The sequence below is a fragment of the Seriola lalandi genome, unplaced genomic scaffold (genome assembly GCF_002814215.2).
Source record: "Seriola lalandi dorsalis isolate HSWRI2012SDOR001 ecotype SW California unplaced genomic scaffold, Sedor1 jcf7180002054354, whole genome shotgun sequence".
NCBI classification, from domain to species: Eukaryota; Metazoa; Chordata; class Actinopteri; order Carangiformes; family Carangidae; genus Seriola; species Seriola lalandi.
In genome coordinates, this window is record NW_019524907.1 from 34716 (window position 1) to 44567 (window position 9852).

The 9852-nt window shown below is 40.7% G+C and overlaps 1 protein-coding gene across 1 annotated transcript in view; it reads left to right on the forward strand.

Annotated features, from left to right (window-relative positions):
• uts2r1 (urotensin 2 receptor 1) overlaps window positions 1–5566 on the forward strand; it is a 32958-nt gene extending 27392 nt beyond the window's left edge. The window contains exon 4 of the mRNA XM_023408121.2: window positions 5076–5566. The gene's annotated coding sequence lies outside the window, so the exon portion shown is untranslated. The remainder of the gene's footprint in view (window positions 1–5075) is intronic.
• The last annotated feature ends 4286 nt before the right edge of the window (window positions 5567–9852 follow it).

Here is a 9852-nt window from a genome sequence, read left to right on the forward strand (position 1 = left end):
GGGGGGTTGATGGGTGGCAGTCATTCAGTTTCTATTTTCTGTCCACTGCTATTCAAACAGCAACAGAACATGACTCTGCTATGACCATTAGAGACTCAGTAATGTAAGACCCTCAAAGCTGAGCAGCATTGATGACACTCTAACATTGTGTGAGCTCATTGTCATCGGCCCAACATTTGTGAAGCCGTCCTCTCTGGTCGACAGCCTCAGTCACAAGCTCATAGTTCTTCTACCATCATCAATCCCTCTGATACGACCCATAGGAGTGTCTCCTGAAATAGCGTCCGTATGGCAGCAGGCGTTCCCAACTTTGGTTGTCACGGTCACAATAATAAACACGCAGACTGTACCGAGAGCTGCGTACCTACATCCGTCGCCATGCTTACTATGATAACAGTCATGGTTTGGTCCGGTTTAGGACAAGATGGTGGTACGAGTTAAAATAAGTACTTCCTCGATATTAGACAATCTTTGTTGTCATGGTTACAGTAATACCAACTAACGATCATGGACATGGGAAATCGAACACCGCTCCCAATCTCAACCTCCTACTGACTTGGACTTACTCTCTCTTTGTACTACGTCACTTTGCTCCTGACGTAATTACTACGACCACTAGATGTCGCCTAGCAACAAAACGTAAATATGTGTCATTGTAACTGTCAGATATGCGAAACTAAGGACCCAAAATGCAGATAGGCAAAAAGGGTGTGTTTTACTAAAGAAAACCAACTTACAAAACTGACAAAATAGGCAATCAACAAGGAGGGAAACAGGACAAAGACAGGAAGTAAAACAACCACGAGATACAAAAGGAAGTCAACTTCAACATAACACACGGAAATGAAACTAATGTCCAAACAAAGAGTCAAAAAGTCTCCAAACATGAAGTGTCCCTCAGGGGAAACCATAACAGAAACCTGCTGCGCAGACAATGGGAGGACGGTGTAATCCAAGGACTGCTGTGTAACCAACATTTATTTACTGTCAGGAAACATTTCTGTTGTTGATGATCAGCGAACCACTCGTATTAGGTTTAAGGTTTTGAATGATACCAAATCCATGTTTTTGTTGTTCCTCTCTGTAATTATCAGCACCATCAGGTTTATGTGTTGTTTAATTTAATGTTTTATGGTCATGGTGGAAGGAGGATGTGACAGTTCAGTTCTGCTCAGTTTGACTCTCGGATCAATCGCCTGACTGATGTTATATAAATGACCTGTTGTGCTTTTGTGATGGTGATCTGACAGAGCCTGATGAAGATCTCAGATGTTCTTTGTTCAACCTGCTGCGAGCTGTTAGTGTGAGGGTCTGATTCTTGCCTTTGGTTTGATTTTTGATCCTGTGAAAGTGTTTTTGATGTGTGTGTGCTCTAAACCCTGTTAGTCTCAGGTTAGCAGCTCTTTATTGGGCTTAAGGGAAGTTTATCTTTTGCTTTTTGTTGATGAATATAAAGTGTGACAGAGAAAAAAACTCAATTTGAAAGCCAACAGAGAAACACAAAAGGGAATTTAATACTAAAAAGACGTGTTTCCCCTTGATGTGATTAACCTGGATTAACCAGCTTCATGTTAACGTTAGAGAACGGGGACTGTGGATTCTGTGCCTCGTCACTTGTTTACCTTCCTTTAACCTAATCCTTTAAGCTTTTATCTCTGAGATATTATAGTAAATACGCAACAAAACATCTTTATTTATTACGACTTCATTCAAAAGCACTAATGTCATTTATCAGAACCCAACAACTGTTTCCATGTTTTGATTCAAATATTGTTAAATAATCAGTTTTCTCTTCAAACCACTGAGAAGACAAAAACAGAACGCCGCCAAATAACCAGAGTGTTGCAACATCGTTCATTAATTATATTCATTCGGGGCCCAATGACTCACAGACAACAACAGAACACAACACTCAAACCTACGCACTGTGACCTTAGTTATCTTACAATAAGGTATCCACCTCCCAGCCAATCAGTATTCACCAAATCCACAATACCAAAAATAAGACTTCCACCCAGTGCTATAAAATGTGCAGATATGTCAGAGTTACAGTGACAGTTTCCACCCAGACCCGGTTGTACCGGGAGACACACACATCATCTTGACTGTATGTGAAACAGGAAGTAAGACGTGTCTGTTCCACGGCACTGCAGCCAGTTATAGAAACCAGGTCTATAAGTATATTCATTATGGAGGTGAAAACACGGAGATCATTAAATGAGAAGTCGACAAAACAGATTCTCTTCATCATGTTCTGTCTCTGAGACTGTGAATGAAAAATGAGCAGGTGTCTTACAGCAGCTATGTTGTTATGTTTTTCTCCGCACATTTGGTATTTTGGTGATTTGCCATGAACTTTACTGTGGCACCGTGGGATAAAAGGCCAGTGGTCAGTGTGAGAATTTGCATTGTTAGCCTAATTAGACCAGGTCTAAAGAGCACAGAGTGACATGCATATATTCATATGCTATTTTCTTGCTATTTTCAGGCTGTGTCAGTGCACCAGTGCAGCTTTCCTTGTGCAGCGTTATCCCAGTCAGAGTCACGTTCAAATGAGACGATTCTGCCTCTCATAATCAGTGTCAGGAAGTAGTTTATCCTTTCTGTGGTGAGGTGGAAAGTCCTGAACCGCCCATACAGCAGCCCATAATTTCCATGTGCAGATATTATAAGGTGATCATTTTTGGCAGCAGACATAAAATTACTATCAATGAACATAAATCAGGGTTTTGAAAAATTCCTTTTTGAAAAACATGGTGGGCTTCCAGTCCGGTAAATATGTTGACCAGGTGGACGATCAGTTCTCCGTGATGTGAATTTATTTTACCATGGATCAGTATTCACCGTGTGTGCTGTGCTATGACAAAAATCAATCTTTCCTCTCAGTGAGTGTGTGTGTGTGTGTGTGTGTGTGTGTGTGTGTGTGTGTGTGTGTGTGTTTGAGTGTGTGGGGCAGCAGGACTGTGGGTGTAGTGGCGCAGGCCGTGTTCCCTCTGTCACAACCTTCATCACATTTTCTATGCGACACTGTCGAAACAAAAATAAGGGAAAATAACCAAATAATCAAATGATAAAATGTGAGTTTCAGAGATCGTCCTCCCTCCTCCTGCTCTCCTCAGCTGAAGGGAATGTATCAGTCTGAAGTGTTTGTGAGGTCGACTGACAGACTGAGCTGCACATAGTTTAAAGCTGAGTGAAGAAGCACAGAGGAGATGAAATAACTAAATATCTTCAGACAGACATGAACTGACTCCCTGTAACTTTGTCTGAGAATGTATTGATCCAAACCTCCATGTGTTTAACAGTAACTAAACTACCTATTAATGAACTAACTAATTAAACTACCTACTAATGAAGTAACTAAATTAACTATTATACTAATGAACTAACTATTAAGGAACTACCTACTAATGAACTAGCTAATAATGAATTAACTACTAATGAACTAACTGAACTAATTACTAATGAATTAACTAACTGAACTAACTAATTGAACTAGCTACTAATGAACTACGTGAACTACCTACTAATGAACTAGCTACTAATGAAGTAACGACTAATGAACTAACTGAACAAGCTACTGACTAGTACTGAAATAGCTGAACTACCTGCTTATGAATTAACCAACTGAACTAACTACTAACTAACTGATAACTAGTTACTGATTTGTACTTTGACGACTGTGCCTCCACATGTGAACAGCAACACACTGAGTCCCGCAGCAACGTGAACGAGTGAACTAGGCGTCACGTGTTTCATGTGACTGCTGATACAACAGCTGATTTTAGCATCTGGAAAGCTAAAAATATTCAAACGCAGAGCCTTTCTCCACAAGTCTTGAATCAGTATTTGATTGAATCATTAAACTAATCACGTAGAACAAATATGTGAACTGCTCTGATTGTGTGTGAGAGAGAGAGAGAGAGAGAGAGAGAGAGAGAGTTAGATCAACACAGGAGAAGAAATTGGATTAAGAAAGAAAAATAGAGCAAAATGCTGAATTTAAAAGTGTCTGTAGATTCTCCCTCATGCCAACAGCAACAGCTCTGTGTGTGTGTGTGTGTGTGTGTTTTATTTTTTAATGACAGAGCGCTCACATTTACAGACGTGAGGAGATGGCCTGTAGGTCAGTCCACCACTTAAACTAACTGCTTCTGAGTGTTTGGAGTAAAACCGGAGTTAAGACTCTGTGTGATATGAAAACAGAAACATCTCTGGCGTGTGGACGCTTCTGAGTTTGATTCAAAAGCTCTGTAAAGGCTCCTGGAGAGACCTGGTTCATGTGAGGATAAATGATGTTTTGGTATAAAAATTACACCTGAGGGAAAAGAGCAGCGAAACCAAAGACACCGTTCACAGCTAATCTGGCTCTGCCAAATAATCCTGTTAAGTCTGCTCTATAAACTGCACTATGAAGATTTCTCCGGCTACGTTCACACTACTACGTTTTGGTTTTCATCTCTTATTCTACGTTTACTCCTCCGTTCTCACGACTCCAGAATCTTCAGCCTCCAAAACAGAGACTTTCAGAAACTGTGCTGTACCTGTTTTATTTTGAAAACTCTGAGGTTGTGTTTTATTTTGAAAACTCTGGGGTTGTGTTGTAGTCTGGACAAACAGAAACTGAGACCTTTGGAAACGATTACATAGGCTCCAACCACGCTTCCTGATTGGTTGGTCAACTTCCAGTGCTACAACTGTCTTTGCTGTTCCTCAATCAGAGTATTTGAACTAACCAACTAATCTGCTTCCTGTTTACACCGGCACACACACATGTCAGTGAGTGGCTCATGTGATGTGTGTTTTCAGGTGTGTTAGTATGGACGGAGATTATTTCTGATACTCGTCTGGATGGAGATCGATTTGTTTTAAAATGAAAACATGTGGACAAAGTCTTTGAGTTTGAATATACTGTGTGTACTGTATATACCTACAGTAATTACTATTTTTACCTGCATGCTGTTTCCAAAGAGAACATGCTTTACAAACAGCTCGAGTGTGTGTGTGTGTGTGTGTGTTGAGAGGATTAACAACCACAGTATTAATAGCTGCTCTGTCCTGTGTCTCCCTGACAGGTTTGATATGAGAGCTGTGGTGGATCAGGAAAAGAGAGAAGCTGCTGGAGGTGAAACAGACCCTGAACACATCGCCACAACTATGCAACAGGACGCAGAAAATAAAAGTTTCTTTTGTATTTGCAGCTCAATGCGTGTGGACAAAGCAGCATTGAGCTGGCTGCTGCTGCTGCTTGAGACGTCTGTATTGATCTGTCACTCCCAAGACTTCCTGTGATGATCATAACAAAAGAGATTTTCAACTTTAATGTTGTCCTCCTGTGTCCTTCTTGGAGAATGAGAGGAGATGTGTACACAGTGACAACAGGGGAGTGATGCTGTTGCACAGGACATTTGTGGATGACATCATCGAGACATCAGGTGTTTGATTTCCAAAAAAAAAGAGTTTGTTTAATGATTACAGTGACGTTACAGTGACGTTACAGTGACGTTACAGTGACGTTACAGTGACGTTACAGTGACGTTACAGTGACGTTACAGTGGCGTTACAGTGACGTTACAGTGACGTTACAGTGACGTTACAGTGACGTTACAGTGACGTTACAGTGACGTTACAGTGACGTTACAGTGACGTTACAGTGACCTTACAGTGACGTTAAAGGTGGAGTGCTACAGACTGGGTACAAAGTTGTACAGCGTTAACTAACAAACTGTTGTAATATAGAACAACATCAGCCAGTACCATCTTCTTCATCATCATGTGTTAGTTAGTGCAAAACAATGTGTTCCTTCAATCAATTAAAACTTGGTTTGAACATTTTGAATACATTGTAAAAAGATTGAATCAAACTTTAATGTCTTGGTCGAGGAACAGATTTCCTCATAGATGTTGTTACTGATGTTCCATCTGATGACTTTCATCTGTTTACAGATATGTGAACTGTTACTTAATACGACTGTGCGACACTATGGACATCCACAATAAACAAAAAACAGATCTGTGAGGCTCCTCTGAGCCTCCGCTGGCCTCCCAGGCCAGTTTGATCATATTATGGCATCAGCTCTGATACAAGAAGGACTACAGGAGTGTGAGCAGAGTTACAACCAGGCTGTTATATCTCCACTGATTCAACTCCCAGAGCAGCAGAAGACAGGCTGCAAACACTGGCTGGCTGATGCATATTTAACAAATATCCTCTGAAGAAATCATGAGCTTCGTTTGGATGCAAGAGCTTGAAAAATATGGCTGCAGATTCTGAAGACGTTCAATAGCCTGTTTTAGATGTCGCCTGCTGGCTTTGTATATATGTGCACTGTATACACACAAAAAAAATCAATACTCGCTATAATTACACACATTGGAGTAAAGCTTTATACAATACCCTGTGACTGAGTCTGTCATGTCTTAAACCCATTGGCCAAAGGCGGAGTCACAGCTCAGCTTCTTAGTTAAACTCATAAAATCATAACATTTGACTTTCTGCCTGCACCTTCACGCATGGTAAGCTATATACATATACATATATAGATATCTATCTATATATGTATATATCTATCTATATATATATATATATATAGATAGATATATGATCCTGACCCTGCTGTATATAGGTGTATATGCTTTTAGATGTATAATGATGATGATAATGACAATGACAATGATGTATAATAATTAAAAGGGAGATTCTCAGATTGTGTAAACTGTTGTGTAATTTCTTCGGTTGGAGAAAACTAAATAAATAAACCTGATGTTTATCTGGATTGTCTCAGCTCAGCTTCAAATTCTTCCTTGATTACAAACCAGAGTTTGAAACACTTACAGAGAGAGGATCTGACAAATGGGAACTGAAGAATTTAGCATTTCTGGCTCTCTTAAAGAAACCGTCTGTATCCAGCAGACACAGAACAACACCTTCTTTCCACTGGAGCTGTTTCTGGACATGTGATAAATGTCACTCTACAGTTTCAGGAACTCGTGTGCTCGATGTCACTTGTTGCTGAACAGGTAGCGTCTCCACGACGACTGATGACGTCTGTTGGCTGGAAATGACAGAGGTGAACACAAAGTCAATGGATGGATGTGATTTAATGTGAATTCACCCAGAGCGATGTGTGATCCACAGAGACACGTTGCAAATGTTTCAACAAGAAATTCACACAAATCCCGAGGCTTTGTGAATGTGCTTCATAAACATACAGAGTGAAGAGACACTGCTGCTAACAGGCTCACCGCTATCATACAGTGCGAAGCCTCAGTGTGAATGACAGGAGGCTTTGCTTTCTCTCTGAACACACCTGGGATGAAGAGTAGAAGAAGTTGGTGACTGATCTGTGAGTTCATTAAATTAAAACCTCTTGTCAATTATTCAAGCCTGAAGATATTTATTCTTAAAGGTGCAGATGAAGTAAAGTCAGGTTTCCTGACAGTCTAACTCTTTAATGTCACCTACAGGAGCCTGGTTAATGTTTTTATATGGTTTCTATGTCTCTATCAAACTGTACTTGAATACATGAATTACAGGGTTAAGAACAGACTTCTCAATATTAACGAAGCCACTCGGGACATTCATCCTCTCAGTTGTTCATTCTTTAGCTCACTACATGAATCTCCACCCACTTCATCAGGCTGTGTTATGATAAATTATCTCACAGAGTCCAGGGGGTTTTTCTGAAGAAACCCACTCAACATCCCCAAACTTCCTCTAAAGCGTTTTCATTATCACATCCTGAGCTGAGCTGACTGGAGGAGGAACTGAAAACTGAGGATTAGTCCCAGGGTCCTGAGGAAAGAGAGAGAGCGTATCAACTGTAACAGAAAATTTGAAGATGTGATGAAAGTTGAATAATTAAATAATTATCACATTAACGATAGACCTTATTTGCTGTGACATTTATTTTCCTTTCCTTCAGAAAAACAAGAATAATCCTCATGACATAATAAAATTTTTATACAGCACTTATACATAAATAATTGTGATATAATATATCACAAAAACAAGTTTACAAAGTAATTCACCGACATTAAAACTGAACGTACAGAACTAAGAGTCCAATCGTCACATCATCAGAGCAGAAGACCAGATCCAGATTACCTGAGATTAAAATGAAGAAAGAGGTTTGATCCAGCTGTTTGAGATAATTGTGAAAACATAAACCTGATTATTATAGCGTCACCTGGAGGTCAAGGAGGTCATTACATGTGTCTGAGCTGTGGGTGGAATTTGTGACACACCTGCCAATTTCTGGTGTTTTTAGGTCTAAACAATACTGACCTACTGGCAAAGCTAATGTTAGCCAACTCTCAAACAGAAACAGAGAAAACTCTCCATCCGTCTTCATGTCTCTCAGAGTTGGACCATCACGACCACCAGGACCAGTTGGACGCCGGTGTCAAGTGTGCCAGCAAATCGGCCGGTGGGGCTGTGAAGACATCCATAAAGTTGTTAAAGTTTTATCCGGTCCCATCAGTCTTTGTCCCTGGCCCTCTCTGTGTGCCTGTCATTCAGGGTGCAGGCCGGTCTCAGTGGATAAATCCAGATCTTCAGTCTGTCACTAATGTTAACGCAGTTCTTCACCTGATCACAACTTCGTCAGTTTTTGTTCTGTTGACCTTCTCCTCTTTGGCTGCACCTCCATCTTGACTCCATGTTGTAAAGTATCTTCTGCTGTCACGTCACCACCGGTAGAGATTTCTTCCTCCTTCACCTCCGGTCTTTGCGTCAGTGTCTCTTCTGCAATCTCCCAGTTATTCCATCTCAAAACTCCACACCATCAGATAGTGACAGGAGGATAGACTGGTCCTTCTCCTTCCACTGGTAATGATTGGCACCATCTGTTAGCATCTGCCAGATTTACATCTCTCCCTCCCTACTGCCTCTTTCCCACATCTCCCCTCTTCTCTGCTTCTTCTCCTCATGCTGTTGCTGATTAGCAGTAACGATGCTGTGTGTTTGTTTATTCCCATATACTCCACGAGGGCTGTGGAGGGACGCACAAACAGACACTCAGAGGAACAATGAGGAGATACTAACTGACTTTGATAAAAAAAAACAATCACTCACTCTGCCTTTGAGATCTGGACAGTCACAGAGTCAAGCCTCCTGCTACTGATGTAAATCACTATTTAAATATATCTAATATGATCAAGTTGAAAACTACAGTATATATTTTTTCTCCTGCCAACTGCAGTGAAATAATTGATATGGAAAGCTATATAAACCTGCACAAAACAAAACTGAACAGCTAAATTTACATCATGCAAAGTCTACTCAACTTAACTGTACAAAGTGCTGAGTGCTGCCTCTCTCTGTTTGCTGAGTGCAGTCTCTTCACTTTCATCCCAATGGGATCGACCGCTGATCAGCATTTCCGAACCATGCAAGCTCTCCAGGCCACTCCACAGGCCTCAAACACAAAGTAGCACTAAAACAGAAATACATGGTGATTGCAGTTTGGATTCCTGAAACAAAGGTTTTGCTCTTTGCCCCTGTGTTCACTGCAGTTTTCACTATACAACTGAAAGTGCAGAAATGCAATTAAAATTGGAGTTTTGGAGTGATTTTGACTGTGATCCTCTGAGATGAGAAAATATTCAGCTGGAGGCCTAATGAGCTGCTTTAAATCAATCAGTTTGACCGGATACATCCTGCTCCACTTGCACCTGGGCCAGTGATCTGTTCCCTCATATGTGAAACTGTAAATTCATTCATGTGTTGAACCATATAGAGGAAAACCTGCAGCTACATGCAATCCAAACAGCCTGGCCTCAGGGCTTTGGTAGACTTGATGGCCAGATGGAAAATAAATATTCAAACAAACAAATCACATCTCCTCTTGA